We start from the raw sequence: 17009 nt of genomic DNA on the forward strand, positions 1-17009 counted from the left end.
TTATCAATTTTAGCTCTTTATTTCTTAATTGTCTCCACTAGCCTAGTGCCTTTAATTAATTCAGCAGTGCAATTTATACCCTACCACTATTGAGAATCTTCCTAAGTTAGATAAACAATTGAATCAAATTTACACTAATCAATTCTTATCAACAAGAAATTATCAGATTAATGTTAGTTAAATCGATTAAATGATTAACAAGATATGACTGATAATACCATTAAGGAAACAAATAACATATTCACAATCAACAAAACCCCATAGACGGAAGCTATTTTAAACCTACAGATTGGTCGAGTTTTAATTGAAATCGACCAGAAAAAAAAAAGAAAAAGAAATGAGGAAAGATGAACAACAGAATATTACTAATCGAGAATAAATAATAAACTCTAAAAACTTACCAGCTAAGCTCGAACTTGGAATTGGCACTCTGAATCAACCCAAAATAATACCAAATGTTTGTTCTTAGTGGAGAACAAATGAGCATCATTATTTTGTGATGAAACAGGCTTGAATAAGCCTAGAAATCCAGCCAAATGATCTTTCATGCACTGGTCAGAATTTAGGGTTCTAAGGCTCGAACTCAAATTCGATATTCGAAGAGTTGTATGCGGATTCGAAGGAAACGGAGCGAGTATTTGGGTTGAGGGGGGTCTGGGGGTTCCGGGGTGTAAATCTGGCGGTGAAAGGAGCCGGTTCCGCCACCCTAGGGCGGTGAGGGTATGATGGCGGCTAGTCTCTAGGGTTTGGGTGAAGGAGACGAGAGATGAGATGGGGGGGTTCTGAGGGGGCGGGGTCTGTTTGGGCAATTATATACTGGGGGTGGAATTGGATCCAAGCTGTTCGATCAAACGAGATCCACGGCTTGGATCATCTGACAAAAATAGAATGACAATGTTTTAGACATTTTTGAGACCGGATCGGTCTCTGAAAAACGGGTCAGGGTCGGATACGGGTGATGGGGCGCGTTCTAGACCGTTGGATGAACGATCTTTAATGGCTCAGATTAACGTATGTCCAAATGACGTCGTTTGGTTTAGTACGGTGATGGACTGGGTATTGGGGCGGGTTTGGACCGGTTTTGGTTGGGTTTTGAGGATAATTTGGGCCTGTAGATTTGGGTTTAAAGAACAGCCCAAACTTTGATTTTTCATTTCTTTACTTTTCAAATTAATTCCCTCTTTTTCTTGTTTTATTTTTTCCAAAATTAAAATCCTAAATTAAGTTATAAAACCAAAATTAATCTTAAAAATACTAATTCACTCTAAATTATAATTATCACGAATAATTAAATACTAAATTAAAAGAAAAGCACACAATTTGACTAAAAATATGTTATTATTTTTTGCTTTTTTTATTTTTGTAAAACACCTAATTATTAATTAATCCAAAAAATATAAAATCAAATCCTAAATGCAGATACTATATTTTTGTATTTTTTAATGCGTTAATAAAATCAAATATGTACACAAACATACGCAAATAATAAGGAAAATAGCGTAATAATTCCTAAAAATAGCACATAATTAAAGAAAAGACCTAATTTTGGGAATTCCTTTTTTGGAGTAATTCGTGTGAGGCAAAAATCACGTGCTCACAGTGACAATAGCATGTTATAAAATAAAGACTGTAAAGTTAAAACAAGTATATAGAGAAACTCATATATTATTCAACTTCAAACTGATGTACATAATTGATAATAGGCTAGATTCATGTAATTTGGCGATTGTTTATGCCCCAGCTTGACTATGTTTCACTGTTATAAGATAGTTAAATGAGTTGAATCTTCACATGGTTAATTTAAGAAAATATGCAGTTAATAACATAAATTGAAGATAAGATCCTTCCACTAACGCAATCTACTTTTTTTTTTACATCTTAATGTTGACAAATTGTTCAACTTCACATACTTCTTTAAATTTTAAAATATGAACATGGTGCTACATGAGCTTGAAATCTAAATGTAAACAAAACAATACCTGCTCGTTACAAGTCATGAGCCAAGAAAAATAAAAAAAAAAGTAAAAAAAAAATAAAGAAAAAAAAAACAAAACGAGACAGAGTCATGAACATACTAAGATAACGTTAACATTTGCAAATCTCAATTCACTCAATCAAAGAAACATCATTCATGCGAACAGATTAAATACGAAAGAAACTTTATCAAAAGAACCAAATCAATTTGCTTCTGCTTCAATAAAGATGCTCCGACATTTTTTTAACTCAAGAGCTTGAATTACATACCTACAAGAGAGTGAATTCAAATGAATAAAATCTGAAAGTTGTAGAGTCAATACAGCAGCAACACCAAAATCTCTATCAACTCTTCTTCAAACCCAAGATTCAAGGCCCGAAATGTCGAAAGAAAAATTTAATGAAAACTTTCAACCTAAATTTCTCTCCTCCCCCTCTATTCTTTTCTTCTTTTTTCTCAAATTTTCTCTTCTATTTATAGCAAAATTTTTGAGATTTTTTCAGATTTTTTTTAAAAATATTTTATTATTTTTTAATTAAAAGAAATCTCACTTACAAATTGCTTTTATTTTTTAATAAAAAGAAATCCCACCTTTCTTTACTTTTATTTTTTAAATTCCAACTTTAATTACTTTTATCTTATTTAAAATCTCACTTTTTTTTACTTTTTAAAAGAGAATTCTACTTATTTAACTTTTCTTAAAAAAACAATCCACTTTCTTTTGCTTTTCTTTTAAAAATGCTACTTTCTTTTACTTTAAATTTGTTTAATTTTCCGATACCTTTATATTTATTTTTTAATTCCAACTTTCTTTTACTTTTTATTTTTTTAAAATTTCCACAAAACTTTACTTTTATTTTTTTAATTTTCTACTTTCTTTTACTTTTTAAAAGAGAATTCCACCTACTTTTACTTTTATTTTTTTTATTCAATACTCCCTTTTTTATTTTTTAAATCACTCCTGAAAATTAAAAAAAAATATTTTTCGGAATTGTTTTATTATTTTAAAATAAAAATAAAATAATATTAATAGTAATAATTCACCTTTTAAAAATTTGTATTTTTACCCTATAATAAAAGTATAACTAAGCTAAAAATTGTAGGTTAAAACCCCTAAAATATTTACATAGAAGAAGTGATAAAAAATTAAATATTGTCAAAAATTAGGTGCTCACAGCTGCCCTCTTTGTTTGCAAACATGAAGAGTTTTCAAGCAAAGATAAGGTGAGCCATGTGATTAATTTTTGAATATATTTTTATTCAAAAGGGAAGAAATAAGGATAATAGAAAAGAGAAAGGATGCAACCGAGTCTTGGTTTTGGACAGCCTACATATCCCGGGTTATAGGGGAATCAGGTCGCGTGTAGTTCAAGAAGTTTTGGTAGTTGGTACTACCGAAGAGCTATGATTTTGCTGCTATTGCTGCTGTTTCTGCTTACTGAACTCCTTATTACACCGTGACAAAATAAAAGAAGCCAGACTAAACTATGATATACGAATTACAAGAATCCTATCTATATATTCAAACTTGAACTTGCAGTTTCTGCTGCCCTACTGACTTGTACTCTCTGAGTGAGATTCCTTTGTTGCTGACTTAAATTGCATTCTGAGATGCTTTCCATTTGTTCTTCGAGTGGGCTCCTGATTGTTGTCTTCTTTTGAACCTTGCTGCTTCCCTTCGTTCTTTAGGTGGGCTCTTGATTGCCAATACTTGCACTGCTTTTCCTTGAAACTTGAACTGCTTTCCTTCGTTCTTCAGGTGGGCTCCTGATTACCAACACTTGACTTGTTGCTTCCCTTCATTTTTCAGGTGGGCTTCTGGTTACCAATACTTGAACTGTATTCCCTTGCTCTCTAGGTGGGCGCCTGATTGCCAAAACTTGAACTGTATTCCCTTGCTCTCCAGGTGGGCGCCTGATTGCCAAATCTTGAACTGTATTCCCTTGCTCTCCAGGTGGGCGCCTGATTGCCAAATCTTGAAATGTATTCCCTTGCTCTCCAGGTGGGTGCCTGATTACCAATACTTGAACTGTATTCCCTTGCTCTCCAGGTGGGCGCCTGATTGCCAAAACTTGAATTGTATTCCCTTGCTCTCCAGGTGGGCGCCTGATTGCCAAAACTTGAATTGTATCTCCTTGTTCTCCAGGTGGGGCTCCTGATTACTGAAACTTGAATTGTACTTATTCCCTCCGTTCTCCAGGCGAGCTCCTGATTACTGAAACTTGAATTGTATTCCCTTGCTCTCCAAGTGGGCGCCTGACTGCTGAAACTTGAATTGTATTCCCTTGCTCTCCAGGTGGGCGCCTGACTGTTAAAACTTGAATTGTATTCCCTTGCTCTCCAGGTGGGCTCCTGATTGCTTGACTTGAACTGTCTTCTTCTTGAAACTACTTTTCTTTGACTTGTCCTCCCTTGTTTTCCAGGCGGGTTCCTGATTGCTTAGGTATGAACTGCTTTCTATTCTTTGAAACTAGTGTTGTCCTTCCCTGCTCTTCAGATGGGCACCTGACTTCCACAAAATAGACAAAATAAAAGAAAATTTTCTGCCTCAGTTTGGTAGTCGGGCATATCCGTGAGTGTTAATTGAATCATGCTACCAAATATCTATAAAAATTTGAAAGCTAGATCCCATTATCCATGAGGGTCCTGAAAACTTCTAGTAAAATGCCTGTTTCAAAGCTACATTATATCTTCTAAAGGTATGACTTCTGTTGAATCTTGTTATCTAAGACAGTCTTAAAACTCATCTCATTATCCAGGAGGGTCCTGAAAATCAAAATCAAGTTTTATCTTAAGAGTGACAATTTTAAGGCTAAATTATACTCCCTTACAGCAGAACTTATGCTAAACCTTGTTATCTAATGGAATTCTTAAAGCTAGGTCCCATTATTCAGGAAGGTTCTGAAATGTCGAATTAAATCCTATTTTAAGAATGAAAACTTCAAAGCCAACTTACATTTCTTTTGGGGTAAGACTTACGCTAGATCTTGTTATTTATAATTGTATTGCATTTTAACTAAGTCCCATTATCCAAGAGGGTCCTAAGAATTTTGCGATCAAACCTGCCTGGTACTTGCTTTCCTTACGGAGGGTTTTTCCGAAACAAACAAAATTTTTGCCCCTGTTTCAAATCAAAGAAAATCTTATCAGTTTAAAATGTGGTGGTTAGTTGTGGCATTCTTGCTGAAGGTGATCCTTCCTCTGCCATGTTTTGCTTTGACTGGCTGCCTTGAACTGGTCGAAACTTATTTGACCTTCTGATTGATCCTTAACCAAAGGACCCTGGATGACCCTAGTGCTTTACACCCCAACTGTTGTTTTTCATTTCTGACCTTTCTATATTGACCTCTGCATCTCCCGTGACATTACTGAACCATTCCACCGATTTAACTTTTGCTTACACTCTATGTCCCACTTTTCATCACACTATCTCTGGCATGTTCTAGCCGCATTTTGCTTTGTGCAATTTTGAAACTGGTAGTAAACTTTGAAATTCCTTCTTATTTGTTGAAACAAGGCTAACCTTGGAAGAGCTTTAGAGGAGTAAAATTAACAACAATGAAATGCGACGATTTTGAGAATTAAGAATAAAGAAGAAAAATCCAAATTTGGATGACTGTTGGAGAGAGGAAAAGAAACTTATCTGAGTGGAGTAACTAGCACCAATAATCATGGTATGCATTTTGGATTAATCAACCCAGTCTATTTAACCAATCACTTTTCCAATTGTTTTACTTTGTGCTTCGAGATATCCACAACCCAATTTTTCTTTCCGCCAACTTACAAACCTTGTTCGGCTTGCAGTGCCCTGAAGGGTTTTCACCGAAAAACCTCTCTCATTTGTTCATTCCTCAATTCCTTTTTGCCTTATGGTTCCCGTGAAGGTTTCACCAATAAGACTCTTTCATTTTTACTTTCTCTCAGCTTTCGTCGCCTCATGGTGCCCACGAGGGTTTTCACCAATAAGACTCTCTCATTTTTTGATTTCTCTTGCTTAAACCAGAGTATTGCCCCTGATATGAATCCTCTTTACTTGCTTGACTTGGCATCTCTCGAAGACTGATCGGGAGGTTTTTCTTTGGACAATAATGCGGTCTCTTGGATATGTTTGGAAAGAAAAGGGTATCAAAAAGGCTCAAAACAGCTTAGATGGGTTCAAAATTACAACTTTTGGAATTTGATTTCTTACCACAATCACAACTTCTGCCCCAATTTCTTGCTTGGGGATTTTTATTTGTTTTTATTTTGATATGTTTTTATGACCGAGCCGTGAGGCTGCCTACGTATCCTTAACAGGAATCAGGTCAAACGTAGTTCACACCTGAATTTCTTTATTTTCCTGTATTTTCTCTTTTCGCTTCTTTTCTTTTCTCTTTTTTTTCTTTTTCTTTTCTTTATTTTTCTTTTCTTTTATTTCTCTCATTTTCGTTATTGATTCCAAAAGAGGGGTATGAAATAAAATAAATAAGGCTCAAAAAGGGAAACAAAGGGTAGAGTATTTAGATAGCAGAACAAATTGCCTTCGTCATTCCAATCTTCGAAACAATGCCAAGTACAAACAATCAACAATTGAACCAAAGAAATCATACATAATATCTCTTGACTGCATCAGAATTGATAGCCATGTCTACACATTTGCCTTCAATATCTGTTAGATTCAAAGCACCATTGGACAACACTTCTGTTACAATGAACGACCCTTGCCAATTTGGGGCGAACTTGCCCTTCGCTTCGGCCTGGTGTGGAAGGATGCGCTTTAATACTTGCTGACCTACTTCAAACTTTCGGGAACGCACCTTTTTGTTGTACGCTCTCGCCATTCTCTTTTGATATAACTGGCCATGACACACTGCTGCCAATCTTTTTTCATCAATCAAACTCAACTACTCCAAACGGGTTTTGACCCACTCATCATCATCAATCTCAGCCTCAGCGACAATTCGAAGGGACGGGATTTCAACTTCCGTAGGTATCACTACTTTAGTGCCATATACCAACAAATAAGGAGTTGCACCTACTGAAGTACGGACAGTAGTGCAATAACCCAACAACGCAAATGGTAATTTTTCATGCCATTGCTTGAAACCTTCTACCATTTTTCGAAGTATCTTCTTTATATTTTTGTTGGCTGCCTCGACTGCTCCATTCACCTTGGGACGATATGGGGTGGAATTGCGATGTGTAATCTTAAACTGCTGACATACCTCTTTCATCAAATTACTGTTAAGATTAGCACCAATATCCGTGATGATCACCTTTGGGATTCCAAATCGACAGATGATATTTGAGTGAACAAAATCAACCACTGCTTTCTTGGTTACAGACTTGAAAGTTTTAGCCTCAACCCACTTGGTGAAATAATCAATGGCTACCAGAATGAACTTGTGCCCGTTGGATGCTACTGGCTCAATTGGTCCAATGACATTCATGCCCTAAGCAACGAAGGGCCATGGTGCTGACATTGTGTGTAATTCCGATGGTGGAGAATGAATCAAATCTCCGTGTATCTGGCACTGATGATATTTGCGCACAAAACTGATACAATCTTGCTCCATGGTGAGCTAATAATAACCTGCTCGGATAATTTTCTTCGCCAACACATATCCGCTTATATGTGGTCCGCAGACTCCCGAATGTACTTCGGACATGACAGTCGTAGCTTGTCTAGCATCTATGCATCTTAAAAATCCAAGGTGTGGTGTTCTTTTATACAAAACTCCTCCACTAAAGAAAAATCCACTTGCCAACTATCGAATTGTTCTCTTTTGATCCCCTATGGCTTGCACCGGATATACTCTCATTCTGATGTACTCTATGATATTATGGAACCACGGTTCACCATCAAGTTCTTCTTCCACCATGTTATAGTAAGCATGCTGATCTCGGACTTGAATATGTAGAGGATCGACATAAGTTTTGTCTGGATGGTGCAACATTGATGCCAAGGTAGCCAAAGCATCGTCCACCTCATTATGGACCCTTGGAATATGCCTGAACTCTACTGATCGAAACCGTTGACAAAGATCATGCAAACATTGTCGGTATGGTATGAGCTTTAAATCCCGTGTTTCCCATTCTCCTTGAATCTGGTGCACCAAAAGATCCGAGTCTCCCAAGACCAAGACTTCCTGGACATCCATGTCTGCAGCTAGCCTTAAACCCAAAATGCATGCCTCGTACTCAGTCATATTGTTGGACAACAAAACGAAGCTGAGCTGTAATAGGATAGTGATGCCCTGTTTCAGAAATAAGCACAACCATATTCCATCTCCTTTCATATTGGCAGCCCCATCAAAGAAAAGTTTCCAACCTGGTTTTTCAATCTGCTATAGCTCATTGATATGCATCACCTCTTTATCGGGAAAATAAGTTCTCAATGGCTCGTACTCTTCATCGATCTGGTTCTCGGCCAAATGATCGGCCAATGCTTGGGCTTTCATCGTGGTCCGAGTCACATAGATGATATCAAACTCCGTGAGAAAAATCTGCCACTTTGCAAGTCTTTCTGTGGGCATAGGATTTTGAAAGATATACTTCAACGGATCCAAGTGCGAAATGAGGTAAGTAGTGTAGGATGACAAATAATGTTTCAATTTCTGTGCTACCCAAGTTAGGGCGCAACATGTCCTTTCTAGGTGAGTGTACTTTACCTCATAAGCCGTGAACTTCTTGCTAAGATAGTAGATGGCCTATTCCTTCCTGCCAGTGATGTCATGCTGACCCAATACACAACCAAATAAATTTTCCAGGACTGTCAAGTAAAGAATCAAAGGTCTCTATGGTTCTGGTGGAACCAGCACAGGTGGGTTTGAAAAGTATCCTTTTATCTTATCAAATGCTTCTTGACACTCATCAGTCCACTTGACCGCAGCACCCTTCTTCAGCAACTTGAAAATAGGATCACAAGTTGTCGTGAGCTGAGCAATAAACCTGCTGATGTAGTTCAACCTCCCTAACAGACTCATCACCTCAGTCTTGTTCCTCGGAGGCGGCAATTCTTAGATAGCTTTGATCTTTGGCAGGTCCAACTCAATGCCTCGACAGCTGACTATGAATCCCAATAATTTTTTGGATAGAACACCAAATGTGCACTTGGCAGGGTTAAGTTTGAGGTTGTACCTGCGAAGCCTCTGGAAAATTTCCTCAAATCTCCGACGTGGTCAGCCTACTGCTTCGACTTTATGATTACATCATCTACGTATACCTTAATCTCCTTGTGTATCATATCATGGAACACAGTAGTCATTGACCTCATGTAATTTGCCCCAGTGTTTTTCAAACCAAATGGCATACTCGGTAGCAATAAGTTCCCCATGGCATGATAAATGCCGTCTTTTCCGCATCTTCTTCATCCATTAAAATTTGATGATAACTTGCATAACAATCCACAAAAGATCCAATTTCACGCTTGGCGCAATTATCGATCAAAATATGGATATTGGGTAGTGGGAAATTATCCTTTGGACTTGCTTTGTTGAGATTGCGGTAATCAACGCATGCTCTGATCTTGCTGTCCTTCTTTAGTACTAGCACAACATTAGCTAACCAAATGGGATATCGTGTGACCCGAATGACCTTTGCGTCCAACTGCTTGGTAATTTCTTCCTTAATCTTCACACTCATATCAGTTTTGAACTTTCTCAATTTTTTCTTGACGGGAGGGAATGTCGGGTCAGTGGGTAACTTGTGGACCACTAAATCAGTGCTTAACCCCGGCATGTCGTCGTATAACCATACAAAAATATCTTTGTATTCAATCAGGGCTTTGATCATCTCTTCCCTAATCTTTAGTTCAAGGTAGACGTTTATTTTAGTCTCTCTGATATTATCTACGTCCCCTAAATTGATGGCTTCTGTATCATTCAGGTTGGGTTTGGGTTTTCCTTCAAAGTTATTTAATTCCTTACTAATTTCTTCAAAGGCCTCTTCCTCATCATATTCTGATTCGTCATCACACTCTACTTTTTGAATTATTTTTTCAAAATTAGATTGATGTTTAAGACTGAGCTGAGGATTCCTCACTCATGCCATGTCATTAGAACCAGCGTAAAAAGAACTGTACAGAAAAGAAAAGAAAAACAAAAGGGAAACTATCAGGAATGATGAAGAAAGGGAAATTGCATTACATTGAATGATAAAAGATAACAAGGTTTGCACACTCAAACAGACTAAAAGATAAAAATCTGGATTATAACCCTGGAATATCCCAGACAAACTGAAGGAAAATCAAAATAAACTACCAAGACTCATTTCGAGTGGGGAGAGGAGTGGCTTTCCAATTATAAGCTTTATTTTTTGGCCCGACGAATTGAATTTCTACGTTGCTAGAACCTTCACTACTTTCCACCATGTTCACACCGTCGAACAACTTCTCAAATCTTTCAATTAACTTCTTATCAAGATTAATCACATGATTGGGAATTGTTGTTACCGGTCGTTTTCTGGTACCGGACTTGACAAATGATCTGGAGAGACGTGAGACTGGATTTGGAAGGACCCATGCCCTCTGTTTTAACTTTCTGGCTCTTCTTATGTCTGCGGCAGTGGGCTTGAATCCCAGACCAAATGTTCCCAAGTTTTCAAGAAGAGACACCGGCTGTATGATGCCTTGCAAAGATGAGCCCAAACCTTTACCAAGTACAAAACCATTCTTCAACATCTCATAGGCCACCATGACTGATGCGGCGGTTATCTTCGAATTTGGAATGTATTTATCCTCTGGAATTTTCTCTACCAACATCGTGTCAAAAACTTGGTAGACCCACGGTCCCTTGTCATCTTCCACTTCAATGAACGGTATAATGGCATCGCTGTGAGCGCATAAACTGTCTTCGCCATGCACAACTATTTCCTGTCTATCCCATTCAAATTTGACCACCTGGTGTAGCGTTGATGGGACTGCTTTAGTGGTGTGAATCCACGGTCGACCTAATAGCAGATTATAGGAAACAGCTATATCCAGCACTTGGAAATCCATTGTGAACTCAACTGGCCCTATCGTCAGCTCTAGAATTATATCCCCAACTGAATCTTTGCCTCCACCATCAAATCTCCAGACACAGATAATGTTCTTATGAATCCTCTCATCTTCCACTTTCAACTTACTTAGAGTGGAGAGAGGGCAGATGTTCGCACTGGAACCATTATCGACCAATACCCAGGTAACCACGGAGTTCTCACATTTCACCATAAGTTAAAGGGCTCTGTTATGCTCAGTACCCTCTACGGGCAATTCATCATCGAAAAAAGTGACTCTGTTCACTTCAAAGATCTTGTTGGCTATCTTTTCCAGATGGTTCACGGTGATTTTATCGGGAACGTGAGCCTCATTCAAGATTTTCATTAAAGCTTGATGGTGCTCGTCTGAGTGGATTAACAATGACAATAGTGAAATTTGAGCAGGCGTCTTCCTTAATTGTTCCACGATAGAATAGTCATGCACCTTCATCTTCCTCAAGAATTCCTCTACCTCTTCTTCAGTTACAACTTTCTTTACCATCACTGGGTTATCTTTGGAGATCTTAGCTTTTCTCAACTCCTCGGGGGCAAAACATCTTCCCGAGCGAGTCAAACCCTGGGTTTCACAAACTTCTTCTTTGATTTCTTTCCCTTTGTAAGTCACTGTCACCAGTTCGTAATTCCATGGAATAGCCCTGTTGTTGACTATTGGTAATTGGGTTACCGGCTTGATAATGACATGATCTGTGCGGGCGCCCTCCACGATTATGATAGGTTTGCTTGCCACTCCTGGCACAACCACTTTCATTCTTTCTTGCTTTGCTGCAACATCACTCGAAGACCCCTTCTTAACTATTACAGATGGTCCACTACTCCTTTTGCTTGGCTTGAGCACTGATTTTTCACTTGTTGATTGTTTAAATGTCTTGACCCCACTGGACCGAATCATCATGACGGTCTGTGATGGCTTCCTGGGCTCCCCTCCCTCATGCACTATTTCAATCATATTTGCCTCCTGATGGGCTGGCATCGGATTCTGGTTGATATTGGGCATCTCGGAAGCTTAAACTTCAATCTGATTGGTATCAATAAGCTCCTGGATAGCACTTTTTAAGTGCCAGCACTTCTCCGTGTCATGACCTGGAGTACCAGAACAATACTCACAGCTTACAGAATAATCAAGATTTTTCGGGGGAGGATTTGGCAATTTGGACTGTATTGGCCTCAACATGTCCAGTTGTCTTAGCCTGTGGAACAAACCGGTATATGACTCTCCCAATGGAGTAAAGGTTTTCTTTTTCTACAACCTTTCATCCTTAAATGCTTGATTAGTCCGGAAACTTGGTCCAGGAGGGTTTCGGTAGGCTCGTGGGGGTGGATAAGTGTTTTGGGGAATGAGCGCACGCCATTGCGCGTGGGTGGGAGGTTGGTTGTATGTTTGGGCATGGTGGAAAGAAAAATGAGGTTCTGGTGGGGGGTAGTAGTGTTGGGGTGGATTATATGGGCTATGAGGGTAACTTTGGTGGTGGGGTCGAGGCTGATTATAGTGGTGAGATGAGCTTATGGGTCCGAACCAAGTTCTTGAATCAACCATTGCTACGTCCTCTCTCTTCGTTTTCCCAATTCCTCTTGTGTCGCCTTGAATAGCCTGAGTGGTCGCCTAAATAGCCGACTAGCTCATGATTTTATTCGACTTGAGCCCCTCTTCTACCATACCTCCCATCTTCACTACTTCATTGAAGGATTTTCCTATATTTGAGACTAGATGGCCATAGTAAGTAGTTTCTAAGGCCTATAAGAAATAATCAACCATCTCACTTTCTTTCATTGGAGGGTCTACTCTTGTTGCCTGCTCTCTCCAACGGAAGCCATACTCTCTGAAACTTTCACTGTGCTTTTTCTCAAGTTTTGTCAAGGACAGCCAATCCGGAATGACCTCGAGATTGTACTGGAAGTGAAAAGCAAATGCCTGGGCTAGATCATCCTATGTGTATCATCTTCCGTGATCTTGCCGGGTATACCATTCCAATGTTGAACCACTCAAACTTTGACTGAAATATGCCATTAGCAATTCATCCTTCCCTCTATCTCCCCTCATTTTGCTACAAAACCCTCTCAAGTGCGCTATTGGATCACCGTGTCCATTGTACAAATCAAACTTGGGCATCTTAAACCCTGTTGGCAATTGCACATCTGGAAACAGACATAGGTCTTTGTAAGCCACACTTACTTGACCTCCCAACCCCCGCATGTCCCTGAATGACTGTTCTAAGCTTTTAACTTTCTTGAATATCTCCTCCTATTCGGGTTTTTTGGATAGTTTCTCAGCTTCCACAAGAAGATCGAAATGAGAAGTGTAAGAATAGGGTTCCGGAGCTTTGAAAGTGGGATCAGGGGGGTAATACTAGTTTTCATGAGCCTGGAATAAAGGCTTGCTGGAGGATCGGTGAATTTTAGCAGGCGGTGGTGCTACGAAGACAGGAGTGGCTGGTGGAGGAGGGTACGTAACTGGTTTGGGTGGTGGAGCTTGCGGGGTTTGGGAGGTGGTGCCTTGATAGTGATGGTAAATAGGAAATCCTGCAGATGAATCAATAGTAGGATGTTCCTGGGTTTGAGTCAACGGCGGGATGAAAGTAGGGTTGGCGGGGTAAGCTGGCGGAAGTTGCCCTTTTGCCCATGCCTGGTACATTTCGGTCATCTGTTGCTTCAACTTATACATCTCTTCTTTCATCGAATTAACATCCAATTCTTCCACCTCTCTTGAATGATCGATGCTACTCGCATCAAATTCTTGGTTAGACATGATCAATTCACCTTTGGACCTGGTGTTATATAGATGGGTTGCCAGAATGCTCAACAAACTAACCACCTGCCTTAGCTCTACAACATCAACAACAAATTTGTTAGTGATTAGAGCTTAACAGATTGGTAGCCGCATATTTGTGGAATGCAATGCACCTAAGTAATTAATCATTTCTATCATGTATTTGCTCGATTGCTTGTGACATCCCGGCTTTTCCTTATTTCCATGTGCAACTTCCCTTTTTCTTTTTTTTTTCTTGCCTTTCTTTGTTTGACTTCTCTTTGCTTTTTTTATTCTCTCATTTCCCTTTCTTATTTTGTTTCCTTCTCACGGTTTCTTATTTTCTTTCTCTTTTCTTTTGGTTATGGTTGAATCCTATGGAGATTGCCTACGTATCATGACCCCACATGAATCAGACCGAGCGTAGTTCTGGGGTATAAGTGTAAAAATAAGTAATAAAACATTTTTGGGATTTTCAAAAGGCAAATACTTTGATTATAACGACTCAAAAACTAACAGACTCAAAAGAAACTAATAGACTTTAACAAAAAGAAAATACAAACTCAAGTAAGAAAAATCACGAATACATTAATGCCTCAAATGCTCCTAGGGTCCGCGGGACATCATTCGGTCTTGCCACGGGACTATATGCAAGAACCCTTTGAAGCCTCTCCAAGTCACTCATTATCTGTCGGACAAACGTCATCACTGCCGCGAAGAAAGTGGTGCGAGTCATATCCTCACATGCTTGGCATTTCACAACAATGTAGTCTGCAATGACTCTGACCCGCTCTCGGATTCTACCCTTTTCCTGAAGCAGACGCCTGACATGTTGATTCCGAGCTTCTAACACCTGAGTGTCGTGGAGATGTTGATTTTGCAACTATTGCATTTATTCCTCCATCTGAGCCATCAAATCATAACAGTGTTCCCTATCAGCCTTGAAGTCCTTGGCTTGCTTGGCTGCTTCATTCTCGAGGGTAGTCATTTTTCTCTTCAGGCTGGTGATTGTCCCTTCATACTTTCTTTTCATTTGTTGCACAAACTTTGCCCGCTCTTCCACCTCCTTTGCCCATTATGCCTGGACTTTGGCTAGGTTGGCCTCAAACTTTTTCAGGTCATCTTGACACTCAAGGACTTTCTTTTTCAGACTGCTTATAAGCCTTTCATCCGCTCGGCTTCTTTCCGGGTTTCTAGTAGTTGTTCTCATTTTCTAAATTTGGGCTTTGAGGGCTTCATTTTCCTGAGTTAGCTTTTTCTTCTCGCCTTCATCTGCGGCGGCTTGCAAACCATACTCAAACTGAAGGTCCATAACTTGTTTTTCTAGCCTGCCTATGGTGGCTCTATACTCATTTTCTTTGGCCAGCCAATCCCATTGCTCTTGTGATGCTCCGATAAATTCTTGAAGATGAGGTCTTTTGGCCGGCCTTCCAAACTCAACTTCCCTTTTATACCAGGTAAGATATCCTGGTGCAACTTTACCTCTAGACAGATCATGCACTCGAGTGTTCGCCATCAAGTACTGACATTCACTCCAAATTTAGCGGACTGCTGCTTTATGAAACTGACCATCAGGACCAATCTCGACCACATAGCGACTAATGTCTTCATCCCTGGGAACCATTTGATATCTCCTAATTGTCTCAAAACCCGGTATGGGGCATAAGGTTGGATACTCCTGAGACCCATCAAAAGGAAATGAGGCTCGGTAGCTGGCATGTATATGATCTCGTCTACGGGAAGCCACACAAACGTCCACTCTATTTGACGTGCACTGATGGAACGAAGATGTGATACCCATTCTATAACCCATTTTGGCAATCTGATCCCATCAACTCTTGTATAAAATTCCTCTATGCAGGTTTTCTCTGTCGACCCATGACTCAGGAATTGAGGACGATGGCATAGATGTTCAATCATCCACATCTGCAGCAACAAGTTGCACCCCTCAAAAAAGTCTCCTCCGGCTTTGCAGGCTGTGAGAACGCGGAAGATTTTAGCTACTATCATGGGTGCGAGGGTACTTTTGACCTGAGTAAGCAAAGTGCTGACAACCCCAGCTATTCGTATGTCGATATTTCCATCTTTCCTAGGAAACACCAGAAGTCCCAAGAAGACCACCATAAAAGCAAAACACCTGTGTTCTTCCTATTTGAGGCGGTTCCCTTTGCTACAAATTTTGTTTTCTGGATTGTTAAACCCTCCTATGTGACCGCATCTTTGGTATATAAACTGCAGAGTGGAAAATCCTGTGGCCAAATCTGGGTTATGAACCCCCTGCTTATCTTTAAGGAATCTAGGAATCTGTGCATAGCGACGACTCTTGGAGCAACTAGATACTTATGTCTCAGGAGAACTTCAGCGCTCCCAATATATCCGGCTATTTCTTCCAGAGTTGGGGTGAGTTCAAAATCTGAAAAATGAAAAACGTTGTGGGCCGGGTCCCAGAATGTAACCAATGCCTTTATGATGTCCCCTCTAGGCCTGATCTTCAACAACCCGGTGAGTCCTCCCAAGTATAGATTGACCTTATCTTGTCCTGATTTACCCAGATCTTTCCACCATATACACAGCTCCAAAGAGATCTTGTTCATGACTGTTATTGGCAAATTTTGACTCGTGCTCATTCTGCACATTTATTAGGGTGATTAAGCAAAATCATGACTCATTTGACTCAAGAAAAGTTAATTTTGAAATTGTCATTTCAAAAATAAAACTCGGCTTTGCAAATACGGCCTTTCAGCATTTCCGGGGAGAAGATTTTAAGGCTGTGCTTGCTAACCGGCCAAAAATTCAAAAAGGAGACCAAAGGTAGTTGTTCTTGCTAAAACAGTCATCCGGCGTCCTTTTGGGGACATTCGGCTATTTTAGACAAAAATGGCATCACCCTGCTTATTTAAAATAAAATAATTTTTTTGTTCTTTTGGGCTATTTTTGCAAAAGGGAAGTTGGACCCGATGGGGGTTGCCTACGTATCCCATATCCAGCGAAAATCAAACTGGCGTAGTTCGGGCAATTCTGACAAAACAAAAAACCAACTCTTTTTTTCTTTTTTCACTAAACTTTTCTCTCTTTTTTTCAAAATTTTGGCTGAGTTTCAGTATGTTTTGGACATTGATTTTCAAAAACAGGCAATTATCTCTCTCAGTCCCCACATTTTCTTTTTCAAGTTTTCCTCTATGAGCCGGTCAACATGCAAATTCAAAGCAAATGAATGCACAAGTAGCAAGTAAGATGCATCAGGATGGTCTTTTCATTTCGGGTACACCTGTC

This window comes from Nicotiana sylvestris, chromosome 5 (genome assembly GCF_000393655.2).
Source record: "Nicotiana sylvestris chromosome 5, ASM39365v2, whole genome shotgun sequence".
Lineage (NCBI taxonomy): Eukaryota > Viridiplantae > Streptophyta > Magnoliopsida > Solanales > Solanaceae > Nicotiana > Nicotiana sylvestris.